We start from the raw sequence: 17,073 nt of genomic DNA, 5'->3' as shown, positions 1-17,073 counted from the left end.
ATGCAAATGCCCAAAGTCTACGAGCAAAGGTGGGAGAACTGGAATGTCTGGTGACAAGGGAAAATATTGACATAGTGGGCATAACGGAAACCTGGTGGAATGCGGAGAATCAGTGGGATACCGCAATCCCGGGCTATAAACTCTACAGGAGGGACAGGCAGGGGCGTGTTGGAGGTGGGGTGGCCCTTTATGTTAAGGAAGGGATAGAATCCAGCAAAGTAGAGATTGAAGGTGGGTCCGACTCCACCATAGAATCTCTGTGGGTTAAATTACCAGGCTTGTGCAGCGATGTAATACTGGGGGCATGCTATCGTCCTCCAGACCAGAAATCTGATGGGGACCTTGAAATGAGGAAACAGATCAGGGAGGTGACAAGGAGGGACAGGGTTGTAATCATGGGGGACTTCAATTATCCTCATATTGACTGGGTCAATTTGTGTTCTGGTCACGATAAGGAAACCGGATTTCTTGACGTGCTAAATGACTGTGGCTTAGATCAGCTAGTCACGGAGCCCACCAGAGGACAGGTGACTCTGGATTTAATTTTGTGCGGTACGCAGGACCTGGTTAGAGATGTAAACGTTACTGAGCCATTGGGGAACAGTGATCATGCTGCGATCCGTTTTGACGTGCACGTTGGGGGAAGAATACCAGGCAAATCTCTAACAAAAACCCTTGACTTCCGACGGGCGGACTTCCCTCAAATGAGGAGGCTGGTTAGAAGGAGGTTGAAAGGGAGGGTAAAAAGAGTCCAATCTCTCCAGAGTGCATGGAGGCTGCTTAAAACAGCAGTAATAGAGGCCCAGCAGAGGTGTATACCGCAAAGAAAGAAGGGTTCCACTAAATCCAGGAGGGTGCCCGCATGGCTAACCAGCCAAGTTAGAGAGGCTGTGAAGGGCAAGGAAGCTTCCTTCCGTAAATGGAAGTCTTGCCCTAATGAGGAGAATAAAAAGGAACATAAACTGTGGCAAAAGAAATGTAAGAAGGTGATATGGGAGGCCAAGCGAGACTATGAGGAACGCATGGCCAGCAACATTAAGGGGAATAATAAAAGCTTCTTCAAATATGTTAGAAGCAGGAAACCCGCCAGAGAAGCGGTTGGCCCTCTGGATGGTGAGGGAGGGAAAGGGGAGATAAAAGGAGACTTAGAGATGGCAGAGAAATTAAATGAGTTCTTTGCATCTGTCTTCACGGCAGAAGACCTCGGGCAGATACCGCTGCCCGAATGGCCCCTCCTGACCAAGGAGTTAAGTCAGATAGAGGTTAAAAGAGAAGATGTTTCAGACCTCATTGATAAATTAAAGATCAACAAGTCACCGGGCCCTGATGGCATCCACCCAAGGGTTATTAAGGAATTGAAGAATGAAGTTGCAGATCTCTTGACTAAGGTATGCAACTTGTCCCTCAAAACGGCCACGGTGCCAGAAGATTGGAGGATAGCAAATGTCACGCCTATTTTTAAAAAGGGAAAGAGGGGGGACCCGGGAAACTATAGGCCGGTCAGCCTAACATCCATACCGGGTAAGATGGTGGAATGCCTCATCAAAGATAGGATCTCAAAACTCATAGACGAACAGGCCTTGCTGAGGGAGAGTCAGCATGGCTTCTGTAAGGGTAAGTCTTGCCTCACGAACCTTATAGAATTCTTTGAAAAGGTCAACAGGCATGTGGATGTGGGAGAACCCGTGGACATTATATATCTGGACTTTCAGAAGGCGTTTGACACGGTCCCTCACCAAAGGCTACTGACAAAACTCCACAGTCAGGGAATTAGAGGACAGGTCCTCTCGTGGATTGAGAACTGGTTGGAGGCCAGGAAGCAGAGAGTGGGTGTCAATGGGCAATTTTCACAATGGAGAGAGGTGAAAAGCGGTGTGCCCCAAGGATCTGTCCTGGGACCGGTGCTTTTCAACCTCTTCATAAATGACCTGGAGACAGGGTTGAGCAGTGAAGTGGCTAAGTTTGCAGACGACACCAAACTTTTCCGAGTGGTAAAGACCAGAAGTGATTGTGAGGAGCTCCAGAAGGATCTCTCCAGACTGGCAGAATGGGCAGCAAAATGGCAGATGCACTTCAATGTCAGTAAGTGTAAAGTCATGCACATTGGGGCAAAAAATCAAAACTTTAGATATAGGCTGATGGGTTCTGAGCTGTCTGTGACAGATCAGGAGAGAGATCTTGGGGTGGTGGTGGACAGGTCGATGAAAGTGTCGACCCAATGTGCGGCGGCAGTGAAGAAGGCCAATTCTATGCTTGGGATCATTAGGAAGGGTATTGAGAAAAAAAAGGCTAGTATTATAATGCCGTTGTACAAATCGATGGTAAGGCCACACCTGGAGTATTGTGTCCAGTTCTGGTCGCCGCATCTCAAAAAAGACATAGTGGAAATGGAAAAGGTGCAAAAGAGAGCGACTAAGATGATTACGGGGCTGGGGCACCTTCCTTATGAGGAAAGGCTACGGCGTTTGGGCCTCTTCAGCCTAGAAAAGAGACGCTTGAGGGGGGACATGATTGAGACATACAAAATTATGCAGGGGATGGACAGAGTGGATAGGGAGATGCTCTTTACACTCTCACATAATACCAGAACCAGGGGACATCCACTAAAATTGAGTGTTGGGAGGGTTAGGACAGACAAAAGGAAATATTTCTTTATTCAGCACGTGGTCGGTCTGTGGAACTCCTTGCCACAGGATGTGGTGCTGGCATCTAGCCTAGATGCCTTTAAAAGGGGATTGGACAAGTTTCTGGAGGAAAAATCCATTATGGGGTACAAGCCATGATGTGTATGCGCAACCTCCTGATTTTAGGAATGGATTAAGTCAGAATGCCAGATGTAGGGGAGGGCACCAGGATGAGGTCTCTTGTTATCTGGTGTGCTCCCTGGGGCATTTGGTGGGCCGCTGTGAGATACAGGAAGCTGGACTAGATGGGCCTATGGCCTGATCCAGTGGGGCTGTTCTTATGTTCTTATGTAGGGTGGAAAGCACTTCCTGTATCCATGGCGATACCAAATTCTTTGGATTATTAAATCCATGGGGATTTCATGCCAGCAACCAAAATGCCTCTCTGAAGTGTCTGGGAGGCCTTCTGAGGGCACAGGGAGGCTATATGTGACCTCCCTGTGCCTCAGAACACCTCCCAAATGTGACCAGAATGCCAGTTGTATCCGGGAGGTTCTTGAGGTCCTTGGCATCATGTTGAGTCAATCTGCAAATGCTGAAGCCGCAGATAGCGAGGGCCACTGTATCTTGATGTTGTTCTTAGAACAAATTTGTAGGGTGTGTGGCTCATGTTACACAACATTAAGTGAGATGTTATCCCCATATTACAGCTGGGGAAAACTGAGGCTAAGAACAAGATTATATATCATCTTTTGCCTTCTCAAGCTGCTCCTTTCTGCTCCAGCAAACAGCCTATTAACACGAACATGGAGGGAATAAAGTGAGCCACCAGTCAGCTCAATCACTTTGCTGGCTTGCAAGGGACAAAACAGCCACAGATGTCTGTACAATTAAAGCCACCAGGGAGAGCTACCTCCATTTGCCCAATAACAAAAAAGATAACACATGTGTCATGAATCACTGGGGAGGCAGCAGGAAGAGTTGCCTCTAGCAGATTAGGTTGTAGTCTAATTTTAAAATCCATTAAAAATCAGGGTGCCTGCCCAAATGATTGCTCTATATAGCACCTGGAGAAGGAGCTTATTGGTTGTCACAGGGGGCTTGTGCTGAGCTCTCCCTAGCTCAGAATGGGGAAAGAAGCAATTAGGTTTTTAAAATTTATTTCTGGGAGGGGGAAGAGTATGTGTTTCAGAGCCTGAGATTGAGGGGGGAGGAGAGTGAATGTATATTGCCTCCCCTGACCTGGACCTCACCACACCTCACCACACCACACATCACTGGTAGAAAGGTGAGGTATAAATCTAGTTCCTTAAAAAGTTTTTCAAAAATAAGAAAACTTATTGCTCCAAGGCGGGTTCTGATCTGGCTTGTATTTCCATCTTCAGCATTTGTGGCTTCTCTGAAATAGAAGCCTCTTTTTTCTTTTTCTTTAAGGGATTAGAAACTGCTCAAATCAATACTAGCAAAAAAATATGCACAATTAAAGTTACCTCCCACTGCAAGAAGTGGTAAGTACTGATGGAACAAATGTGTTTTTAAATAATTTAGAATGTCACAGGGCCATGCAATACCAAGCCCCCAATCATTTTCAAATGGAAGCTTGTATTATTAAAAAAAAAGGAACCACTTGAGCAAAATTTTAAATTGTTTCACACTATGCAAGCACAGACCTCATCTCCTGTGGGCCCCCACCCCACCCTTGTCATTTCTGGTCTGAAGAAGTTGGTGGGACAGAAAATTACTGAACTGCTTCCTTCATTCTAAATTTCTGTGCGTGGTGATGAAATGTTGTGCAATGACTGGATTTCAAAGCATCCTCTACAGTCTTCAATTTTGCTTGTTTACTCCTTGAGATGAGAAGATTTTTCCTGTGTGGTATCATTTTTTTAAAGTGCCAACCCCAAACACACTCTATTTTGCTGGCCAAGAAAATGTTAACTTGCTCACATTAAAGATAACGGTTGTGTTTTAGTGTTATGTTATTGGAGCACATATAGTGTCACACACAGGTTGTCCTACAAACATTGTTTCTCATCTTCACCCCACAGAGAACTACTGCATTTCATAAAGTGTTTCCCAAGGAAATAGTAAAATCAGCCCTAATAAGGGCTAAAGAACATGCTTGGTGAAGAACACGAGTAAGCCTGTCCTCCCTGGCATCCAGCATATCTTCTCTGCCTCCAGTGCCACTCAGTGTATAGGTGCATTGTCTGGATAGAATGCCTGAATGTAGGCCTAGATTGTGCTGTAGGAGTTTATTTGGGTTATTTATCTTACATGCAGAGATTTGAAAATGTGCATGCCCTATTTTGATGTTGCACCCACCTGTAGACATTGGAGGTGAGCTTGGAATGGGCAGAGAGTCAAGGTTAGGCAAGGTTAGATTCCAATCGCGTGCCGGAGATGTTACTGGTAAGATAAGGACTGTCTTAGATATTGGTCCTTCTACAGCAGGGGTGCTCAAACTTTCAACTTTAGGGATGCTGGACCTTTAACAAGTGTATAGAAGAGAGAATTTCAGCAGGTGCAGCTTGTCATCTGTGGGATGACAAGTTGCACCTGCTGCAATTCTCTCTTCTATACACTTGTTAAAGGTCCAGCATCCCTAAAGTTGAAAGTTTGAGCACCCCTGTTCTACAGCACATTCCTATGCATGTCTGCTCAGAATTAAGGCCGATTTAATTCAATGAAATATACTCTCTGCAAGTTGTGTATAGGATTGCAGCCCTAGTTAGATATTGTCTATGCTAACAAAGGCAAATATACTGATTGGAGATGCTGCCGAAAACTGGGTCTGGGATCTTTTGCATTCAAGTTACATTATCTGCCTTGGAGCTACTGCCCCCCACCCTTAGATTGATTAGTATCCTTAGCGCCCCCCCCCCATTTGTTCAACTTTTCAATACTAGTGATTTTTATTGCATATGTTGCTCATTTCATGACTGTAATGCACAATCTGCAAATATAATTTGTTTCTGCTGTATAAAATGATACACTTGCTTACATGGATCTGTAGATCTGGCATTGCTCATTCTTTAATCAAATTACTGCAAACTAATTTCCTCTAATCTTATAGAAACACTTTAGTTTAAGAACATAAGAACATAAGAACAGCCCCACTGGATCAGGCCATAGGCCCATCTAGTCCAGCTTCCTGTATCTCACAGCCCACCAAATGCCCCAGGGAGCACACCAGATAACAAGAGACCTCATCCTGGTGCCCTCCCTTGCATCTGGCCTTCTGACATAGCCCATTTCTAAAATCAGGAGGTTGCGCATACACCTCATGGCTTGTACCCCGTAATAGATTTTTCCTCCAGAAACTTGTCCAATCCCCTTTTAAAGGCGTCCAGGCCAGATGCCGTCACCACATGCTGTGGCAAGGAGTTCCACAGACCAACCACACGCTGAGTAAAGAAATATTTTCTCTTGTCTGTTCTAACTCTCCCAACACTCAATTTTAGTGGATGTCCCACTAAAAGAATACTAAGAAACTAGTGTCCCACTAGTTTCAAGAATAACAAAACTGCCTCATTGGCTCTCCCACATTACCTCAGTTTCCTACTCCTAAATCCAGTCCTAGGTAGGAGTAGTATCTGAACCAGCCCTGAACATCAAACTTACACTGGAAAAAAAAAAATTTAGTGTGCAACTTTTGTCTTGTACTTAGCTCTCACTTCTAAGTAACCAGAGTTGGAAAGAACAATAACAAGAGTATGGTACCAAATATGAGATATAATAAACTTTTTTGTGGTTTGGAATAACTTATTGCCGCACTTGTGTTTTCTCTTGGTGATTTCAACAGTTGATTTTGGGGTGGGGGGGGAACGTAATTCAGATTTTTATTACTTTAATGCCATCCTGGGCTGTACGCAGACGTAAAGAGTATCATTGAACTGTAATTCCTGCCTTGATAATTCATTTGGCAAGAGGCATAAAAAGCCAAGAAAGAGTGCTGGGTTGTTACTTTCCCACAACTGACATATATCTGGTGACATTTTTAGGTGATGGCTGTTTCTCTCGTTTTCTTCAGAGAAATGTGGTTTATTTGGCAATAAGCACATCTGCAAAGGGGAAGACCAGTATCTTTGTCCCTTGCCAAACGTACATTTATAGATGGCAACATAATTCTAGTACAATGCATGGCAAGGGGTCTGTGGATCGTTAGGGAAGGTTTCATACTCCTGGGAGCAGTTCAACAGTGGCATAAGCTGGCAGAACAATCTTCTTTCCTTGGAGGGTTTCCAGACATAAAAAGGTGAACTGGCATCTGCTGAGAATCAGTAAGGCTTCTTCACCTTTTGTTGCTGGGGAGATGCTGGTATTTTCTGTACCGCATGTGTACTGTATGAATGATCAACGTTTTTCGCTAGGTACTTGCACGTAGAAATGGCAGATGTGCTGCTCAGCAGGGGCTCCCAGCCATGTTGTTCAGATAGGTATCTGCAGTGGCATTTCCGTAGCATCCCCCCCCCCCCGGGGCAGATGATATCCTGCCATGCGACATCCCCTTACAGTGCTAAGCAGCAAGTGTTGTGAGCAGCGGCTGGCCCAGGCCTGCTGCCATGACATGGGGCACCTGAAAGTTGTCCGTCGGTGATACCATGACATCAGTGTGTCATGGCACCACTGGTAGTTGCTTCCGAGGGGCCGCAATTTCTGGCCGTTAAGAAGCAAAGGAAAGCCAATCTGTCACCAAATGTGGGACAGAGCTCCTCTAAGTAGAGGCTGAAGTGGCACACTTGTCACCCCCAACCCACCTGGCACTTGGGGCAGTATGCCCCAGGTGCCTCCCTTAGTGACACGACTGCTTTTCTGTTGTTCATGCAAATAATAACCATGAAAGCAAACTCTTCTTCTGGAGTTCTTGTCCTTTGATTTGCAACTTTCTAAGGATTTATGTTCTGATTTTCTGTCCTGTCAACAGGACCCCCAACATGTCTAACAATCAAATTTAAAATAAATGCCACAACAGCTGGCATCTGGTTTGCCATCGATGCTACTTCAAGGAGGGTGGTACTAGTCTTGAAATGCTGATGTGCTTATGTGAACATTCTCTTTGCAACCCTCTTTAGTATAGGTTTCTGTTGAAATAACCCATTTATCCAATTAATGCTGAATATTGGCCATTATTGCAGTGGTAAGAAATTGATGGATAATCAAAACTTTCCATGTGAGTCTTAGCAGGTGCTAGGACTTTATTTTTCACTGCAAAACTTCTTGGTGACTCTTAATGCATTAGAGGTTAACAATAATGCCTTCGTGTAAAAGGATTACATTCAGTGTTTTCTAAAAAGGCAAGCAATTATATGAGACGGTTATGGACTTTGTGCAAAGCAAGGACTTGGTTGCATATTATTTGTGATCTAATTAATTAATGTAGGGTTGGTTTTTTTTTGACTTGGCTATTTAAAGTTGATCTTTAATGGTTTGTAGTTTCTAGTTCTAATGGTCTTTATCCCTTTGAAAAGGTCATTCTTGACGTAATGTCACAGTTACCTCTGAGAGATCATAAGCTTTAGAGACTTTGCCCTATTCCAAGAGGCAGATTTCGTGTTCAGCAGTTGTGCTGACCTCCTCCCAGGTATGCCCCCCTCCATTTCCTGGGGGGGGGGAGGAAAGAACTCAAGAGAGGATCTTTAGTCTTAATAAGACCAGAAGTTAAGGCCTGTCATTTTTTAAGCTGAAGTATCTGTTTGGGTGAGCATGGCTTTACCCTGTTGTAAAAGCAGGGTTGAACTAAAATATAGCTGAAGAGGAGCAACAAGACCAGAGTGACAAAACCTGTGTGAAGCAGGAGCAGTGACATCACTGCCATCATTGGACTGTAAGGTGAAGCATTGCATTGGCATCACCTCCAGTAACAGACCTGCCTTCATTGCACCCCGTGACATGCTGCCCCCCATCACGCCTCCCCCTCCCTCCCCAGATACTCACTGAGGTTCATGGAGCCTCCCAGGATGCTCAGCAGCAGGCAAAAAGCCTTCTGAAGTATTGCTTAAAACAGTGGGAGAAACCTCAGAAGGCTTTTTTCCCGCTGCTGAGCACCACGTGGGACCTCGCCTGCCTGCAGAACAGCTCAGATGGGCAGGTGGGGCAGCATGGTGGCTGAAGGCTGTGGCAGCAGGGGCACAGGGAGCATGCCACTGGGGGCTTTCAGCCCCTGCCCCAGATCCACCACTGATCTCTTCCATACCTTGAAGGTTTATTGGAAGCCATTCATTATTTGAGTTTCCTCTGTAAATCGCTTTGTGAACTTTCTGTTGAAAAGCGATATGTAAATACTGAGTAATAAGACCACTGCCTCTGGTACTGAGGGTTCAGGGATTAGCCTGGTCAGGTGGGTCTTCTGATGGGCAAAGGACCTTGGTCAGTGGTGAACCAACCGGGCTGACTGCTGATGCCATCACTGAGTGATGTCACCAGCAGAACTTTTTTTTTTTTTTTGGGGGGGGGGGGTGTGGACCTAAATGAAAAAGAAGCTCAAGAGGCATCAAACTGAGAATGATGCCTAGGAGTGTATATTAATATCTAGCCATGGTACATTGGTATACCATGAATAGTCTGCAGGAGAATGGTCTGTGGGTGTTTGGGAGAGGGTCATTTATTAGTAGGGCCATTGGGGGATGTGAATCTTCCTTGTCAGTTGTCAAGACTGATGTGCCTGGACAATTTTAGCACCTTGCCAATGCGCTAAAAGAAATGAGAGATTAAAACTGAAAATTGCTGATCTAGGCCATAGTCTTTCCCAAGGGCTACCTGAGAGACATTATGTCTCTCATTATGTCAACAGCCCAATCCTATGTATGGCTACTCAGAAGTAAGTCCCATTATAATTAATGGGGCTTACTCCCAAGTGAGTGTGGATAGGATTCCAGTCCAAGTTATCAGTGCAATCCTATGCCCACTTACCTTGGAGCACACCCCATTGAGGGCAGTGGATCTTACCTCTGAGTAAAATTGCATGGGTTGGGACTCTGATGTATACCTTTTATTTGGGGTATTTACGAACACCCCATTTCACCCTCGTATTTCACTTTTCATGCATTTGTTTTAAACTACTGCAGCCCATTCCAAGATGTTGAAATGAAATGAGCTTACTGTGAGTTACAATAAGTAGAAATTGTCAGGAGAAGAAAACCTGCTGATGAAAAAAGATATTGATTTTGTTGCCGTTGTATAGCTTTAGTGGGGATGTGGTTTTGGGGAATGTCGCCATGAGCTCCTGCACTTCAGAATTTACCCTGACTCCACGCAATGCATGCTAACTCATGGGAAATGTTGAGATATGAAGTTTGCTGTTTTCAGTTTAGGAATGATGTTAGAAATGAAAGTCCTGCTTCACTCAGAACCACAATTACATGAAAAGTAATAACACCTCCTTAATGTTCCTCTGTGCCATAAAAACCAAAGAGGGTGGTTTGATGAGCTTCATAAAAAGAGAACTTTTTTGTGCATGTGTGTCTTTTTTTTTAATGTGGTAAGTAGAAGGAATTCTTGGCTAAATTTCACACTTTCTCTTTCACAGTTAAGCAGGCTAATATTAAACAATTAAAACACTTTAGATGTCCATTAGTACTTTATCTATTTTTGTCATTACAAATAAGATTTTAATGGTAATGTATGCCTACAGTATTCTCTTCATTATGAATATATTTCCAGCAAGGTAATGCCAGTAATTTCCATCTAATCGTTTTCTGATAGAGCTGAAATTAATTCCTGCGCCAACGTAGTTATTTTCAAAGATTATCAGGTGTGATTTTTATTCTTCTACAAAATTCGAATGACCCAGTGGCATGGTTCAAAGTCGGTGGCATACTTTTAATGGATAGCACAGGGGTTTCCCGTGGGCAGGATGCGGCCCATGGAAGCTCTTTATCTGGTCCTCAGGCTCTCCCAGCATCACCATCAGCCACTCTCAGCTGCTGAACTATGCTGATGTGCCGTTGCTGAAAGGGCAGCCTGCATGATAATTGGGCTCTCCCATATCTTGTCATTTGCAGCTAAGTTAGTTCCTAAGTGAGAAAAAGTACTTACGTCTAGTCATGACCTGTTTAGTTGCATCACTTCCTGCTCAATGACATCACTTCTGGTTCTCAACAGGCATCATGAATTCTATTCAACCCACTGTATGAAACAAGTTTGGTCCCCCTGAGAAAGCAGAATGTCTGTCTTTTGCCTGGACAGGCTTTTCCATGGCTTGTACAGTTAAGGAAATGGAACTTTAAGACATGCCTTGGTGGATATGACCAAAGTTTGCTCTAGTCTAGAAATCCAAAATCTGGGGAGAAATTCAGCTGAAGATAATTTTGGAAGCACCCCAACTTCCAGTGTGCTCCCTTCAAGGAATCTATATTTTAGGACAGTCCTCAAACAAATGCAATGGTAATTCCCTTGTTTTATGATCCCCAGTTAAGTTTTCCCATATCTGATTGTCTTACATGTGATAAAAACACAAGATTATAATAAAGTCATCATTTTTTATGAGTCCTTTTCCTTATGAAGAGTTTCCCTGGTGCGATATTGTTCAGGTAAAGATGTTGTCGTGTTCCAATTTCAGTTAATAGACCCCCTACTGCAGCCATACCTTTTTTCTAGCTATGAGAGTGCTTGAATCCATATGAGCCCATAAAGTGGTCGTCATTTGCATTTTCATAACCAACCCTCGGTGTTCCAAGTGTGACTTTCCTTCTCAGGACAGAGCCATGCCATTAAAAAAGTATAGGTAAGGCCCTTTAAAAGGAGATTTATCACCTCTGAAGGATCTGGCTGCCAAATCTTAATAGCATTTCTTACAAAAATGACTTCAATTCACTATCAGATGGGGAGGCAGCACCACTGAGGTTTATGAAGAGAAATTCTGAAACTGTAGCTGAGTTTTAAAGGAAACATGAAAGAGGATTGAATTCTAAGCAACAACAGAGCAACCCATCATGTTATGGGGAAACTGTTGACAAAACAATCATTGCAAGTTTTTTTTTTTAAGCCTGTCCTGATGAGATCTTGAATGTTTCATCACTCAAGCTCCTTGCAGATATTCAAAATGAATATTGTGAGAGGCAGGCTGCATGGCGGTGACAGCTTCCATCCTTGACATATAGGTGGGTTTTCAGGGTTCCTGATTGCCTGGAGAGAGCTATCCATTCATACAGTTACAAGAAATATATGGAGAGGGAAAACTCAGCACCTCTAAATGTGCATTCTAGGGATGTGCTAGTGTCACAGCGCCAAGTCTTGAGTTGAGTCCCAAGTCTCTGCCCTCCCTTTACTTGAGCCACCCATGGTGGCTGTTGCAACTCATCCAGAGTCATTTTTTGCATCATTTTGACTTGAGTTGAGTCTTTTCCAGAAACAAGTCGAGTTGCAGAAATGGCAAGGGAAAAAAGCAGGCACAGTCACAAAACAGAATTGCAAGCATGCACAGTCAACAGTCAACAAAACCTTTATTAGGCATAAACATTTGATAGGTGAGAACTCTGTACAGAAATCGTAGAGAGTATAAACCTAAATAGTACACAAATATATGTATAAGTGCACCCCTATGTGTACACACAGATACAACGTACATAGTACACAAATATATGTATAAGTGCACCCCTGTGTGTACACACAGATACAACGTACATTACATTTTACAAACAAACATGAATTATTTAAAAGACAGAAACAATCAGTTACTCTGCGGATCTTGCCAGAATGTAGCCTACTCAGTGATTACTTGGTACAGAAAGCTTGGCTCGATTCAGAATACTCAAATTTAGGAACTGTGCGACTGAGAGGGTTGTATGTTGCAAGCATGCACAAAAGTGAGTCTAGCTTTTCATTTTTAGGGTAAAAACCCCCAAGTCCCGAGTTTGTGCCCACATTTTTGACACGCGTGATTCAAGTCTGTAGAGTCATGAAAGACTTGTGTCTGAGTCATCTGATTCATAGCCAGTCTCTGATGCATTCATTATTCCTGCTTTCAGCATTTGTAAGAGGGTTCAGCAGTTACTGTTGTGTTTTTTTTTTTTAAATTAAGATTCCTGGAATTTATTTATATTTCATGCTTTGCAGTGTACTCCAAACCCTGCACACCTGTCAGCTGCCCTCTCCCCAAGATGTTATCTTTTATGAAAATACAACAGAAATGACTGTATTAGGTCATGTGGCTTTGGAAACCATAGGTCCTGTGTGGTTTACATGTGAATGACTCACTGCATGGAGCAGCTTTACAGTTGCTGTTGCATTTGAAATAGCTACAGTGCAGCTTGAATCATATACAAGGGGGTCCCTGTATCTGCGGATTCACTTTTCCGCAGATCAGGTTCGTGGGGGCCCCTGCACAAACCCCCTGTGTGCGCATGCTCTGGAGACAAGGAGATCTCTGCTCCCCTTGCCACCAGAGGGTCGTCTGAGTCCAGCAGAGGCTGTGAACATCTGTTCAGAGCATTAGTCGGGCTCAGACTGAGCCTCAGAGTGAAAAACACGTGACTTCTAGTTTTTTTCTAAAGGGGGGCTTCCCCAGGCCTCCCAGTAAGGCATTAAAAATGTCACCAGGATTTCTTTAAAAAACAAACAAACCTAGAAGTCGCATGCTTTTCACTCTAAGTCTCAGCCTGAGCCCAGTAGAGGCTGCGTATGGACGTGTGTGGCCTCTGCTGGGTTCAGACCCCTCCCTGGGCTTCCCTAGCCCTCAGAATGCCTTAAAAGGCATAAAAATATCATTTCCCACTTCCCTTGGGAATCCGGCATTATTTCAACTCTACGAGCCATTCTGAAGCCCGCGGAGGCTGCAGGCAGACGTGTGTGGCCTTTGTGGGCTTCAGAAAGCCCTCCGGAGGGGATCAGAGGGTTCAGGTAGGGTCTGAGTCTGGCCGAATGTGGGTCTGGGGGACCCATGTTGAGCCAGACCCATGAATGTGAAATCTGTGGATAAACAGGCTCCACCTCTATCAAGTTTTTTTTTTTGTCAATAGATAAAAATATTAGCATTTCTAAATTAATAATATTATTTCTTTCTAGATCTCCTTTTTTACTGTCTCGTAAACCTAGTTGGGTCCTGATAGACTGTCATTTTAGAAAGTAGGTCCCAGGGCTGAAAAGTTTGGGAACCTCTGAAAATTTAGAGCATAAGACGTGTGATGGATCCAAGAAAAAGTCCATCTTGTCCAGCACCCCATGGGGCCAACTCAGTGCCTCCAGGAAGGGTGCAAAAGCAGAGCTTGCAGGTAGTAACCTTTCTCCCATGGTTGCTCTCTAGCAACTGTTAGCATCCAGCCTCTGGATTTTTCATAAGCCATCATACGTTAACATCCATTTACAAAGCTTTGTGCAATTGTTAGAGTTATCTAAGCTTGTGGTCATTACCATATTTAGGGTTCATTCCTAACCCACTTTCCAGCACTGACATAAGAGCAGTGCAGCTCCGAGGTAAGGGAACAAACATTCCCTAACTTTGAGGAGGCCTCCATGAGTGACACCCAACAGCAGGATACAGCACATGTTCCATTGGCACAGCTATGCCAGTGTTGGAACACTGGTTAGGATTTGGGTCTTAAACATATTTTCCCTCTGACTGTAGTAAGGCCCAAGGAGCTACAATCCAAAGTGGTGAAGAAACCATTCAGCAATGGTTTGTGGCTTCTGTCTATAGTCCTCTATGATCTCCAAAGAGTGCAAGTTCATCCTCTGAGTGTATCGCTAGATCAAGACCATCTAATTGTGGAAAAAGGATTAATTGCGGCAGATGTACCTTGTCTTCCACCCTTGGACGAGAAAGTGAACTTGCAAAGATTCCCAGGTCTGTACAGAAGTTCTGCCCTCAGTTGCTCATGGTCACTTTAGGACTCAAAACCCTTCTGAGTCAGTTCTGGTTTCTGTTATTCCTGGCCAAGCATCCATGCTGGCAGATGGCTGGGTGCACTGCTGGAGCCCTGCTCAGGACAATTTTGAGGCCTGAGCTAGTGCTTAACTTATGGATAAGAAATCTAATTGCTGCCTGCATGTGCTGAGGAACCAGCAACTTCAAAATGAAATTAGCAGTCTGGAGCTTATGGCTTTATGATCTAATGCCCCTGAAGGTGATAAATAATTGAGAAGAGTTACAGTGGAACAAGTTGAGAAAATGATTTCTAAACCTGAAATTGCCCAATCTATTTTGATGACATTGAGACTGGCTAGTTGGAAATTAATTTTATGTTCTGCGTGGGAGCCTTTTTCAGAGACACGGGCACACTCTCTCTTTCTCTCTCTGCTGTTAGAAAAGTCCCTTGTAACTCCCAGTCCAAAGAAAGAAAGAAATTTGCGGTGTGATTTTACCCATTGCTTCTGTTTTTTGGCACCTGCCCCTAGAAAATCACAGTTCCTATTTTGTCCTTTGTATTTTTGCCTTTTTCTTTTCTTTTTTTTTTAGTGCAAATTGTAGGGGGTCATTCTCCTGGATCTCCTTCCTTCCCTGGTGTCTCTAGAACTGCCATTTTCAACTGCTGTGGAGATGCATTGCAGGACCTTGAGCTTTGTAGTATCTTTGATTACCAAGTTAGGCCGGTTTGCAACAAATCAAGACAATCTGAAGCTGCAATCCTATACACACAAACAGTAAACCCCATTATTTACTTCTGAGTAAACAGATATAGATCGCCCCATCAAAATTGTCTAGTATACCTTAAAGGCGAAAAATGTTTGGAAGTTTTTCCCTTCCCATTTATCTTCCATGTAGCAATTCAGCTTTTTAAATGTGGAAATCAAACTAAAGAAACTAACAGTGCAATCCTAACTTGCGCTGGAACAGGCAGGCCAGTGGGCCTGCGCTGTATCCAGAGCAAGTTTCGGGCTGACTGTGGCTCAGCCCAATGCAAGGAGAAAACATTCCCCTTACCCCAGGAAGAGCCGCAGCAGCCCCAATTGCTCTACTCGGATCCGTGCCACCTGAAGAGAAGACCTCCGGCTGCTTCCGAGGACCTGCTGGATACAACAGTAGCCACTTTGGTGTCACTACTCCAGCGGGCACCAGGAAGCTCAGGATTGTACTGTAAAAGTGCAATTTGGAGCACTCAATTGGCTGGTGCAAGTCTCACGCGCCGGCCCAGGAGTGTCACAGACATGCCATAAAGCACATTCGCGACTACTCTGAAGCAGACTGAGCTGGCGCAAGGATGCACGCTGGCCTCCCTACACCAGATTCAGGTTCCACCCAGATAGGTTCATGATGGCCAAGGCAGACTGGTGGGGAGGGGTGAAGTTGGAGAGGGTAGAGGGAGAGTGCAATGGAGGCAGGGAAGGGGCATTTTGGGGAAGGGGTGAGTGGAGTGGTATGCAGATCGGACCCAGAAGGGGGGGCGGGATTGGCACCTTAGGCCGCATCTTACCCCCCTCCCAGTCCAATCAGCTTTACATAGGCCACTTGAATTTGCATCAGCACTGGCGCTAGTGAGTAGCCCCATGGGGTGGCTGGCGTGCAACACGGGGTAAGGAGTAAAATATCCTCTTACCCTGAGCGGCACTCCAGCCGGCACCTACATTGTGCTGGATACAGCTCCAGTCACTTGTCCTGCTGTTCCAGCACAAGTTAGAATTGGGCTGTAACACCCAAATTGCATCCAGAAATTCTTATGCAAGGGATATGCATAAAATCAGCTTAGCAACTAAGAGTGACCTTTCTTCTCTACTGTATAATTACAAGATGCAGGCCCAGCCTTTCATTTTTGCCAAGCAATTCCAAGTGCTTTCTTCTCCCTGAGATGTGAGACAGGGTGTCAAATTTGCCCTCACATGGAAGGATTTTAGTAATTATCTTTTAAAAGCATAGACCTCTTCTATTTTTCTCCCCCACAGTGTGAAAAATTCTTTTATTAAAACTAAATGGCTGTCTTGTCTGCAAAAGGTCTCCACTTTGAAAAATCACAGCAAAATATAAATAAACCGAAGTGTGAATGTACCTTGAAAAGCAAAAAAGCAAACACTGTTTAACCTAAAACATGCTCTTAATTTATTCAGTAGAATGCAGTTGAATGTGCAAACACCACATTGCTTTTCCACATTCCTGCCGCAAACAACCAATTAGTCAGAAGGATCAGATCTATAAAAAAGAAGGTTGAACTGCAGATCAATGGCTTACAAAATGTTCTCTCCATTGCACTCCTATTGTTAATTTTGTTTGTCCTGCCTAGTGTTTCACTTGTACTGTATTCCAGTTTAGCTCGGAGAATTTGTAAAACAAATTCCAGACTGGTAGCAATGCACAGCTTGCATCAGTTTTTCATTTCTTCACTTTAGTTGCACCTCTTTCCTCACCCTCTCCCACTATGGTTCTATGGTTGGTAAAACACCACAAAAAATCCATTACATACTATATGTAAGTCTGCATCAACATTATTTTTCTGTGTTGTTTTACTGAAGACAAACTACTTCTTGCACACTGGTAAAACACCATGCAAACAAGAATCCTGAAGTAAGCATACTTAGGATC

The sequence above is a fragment of the Tiliqua scincoides genome, chromosome 9 (assembly GCF_035046505.1).
Source record: "Tiliqua scincoides isolate rTilSci1 chromosome 9, rTilSci1.hap2, whole genome shotgun sequence".
NCBI classification, from domain to species: domain Eukaryota; kingdom Metazoa; phylum Chordata; class Lepidosauria; order Squamata; family Scincidae; genus Tiliqua; species Tiliqua scincoides.
The sequence above is the reverse complement of the archived record's forward strand: the minus strand, read 5'-3'. Positions refer to the sequence as shown.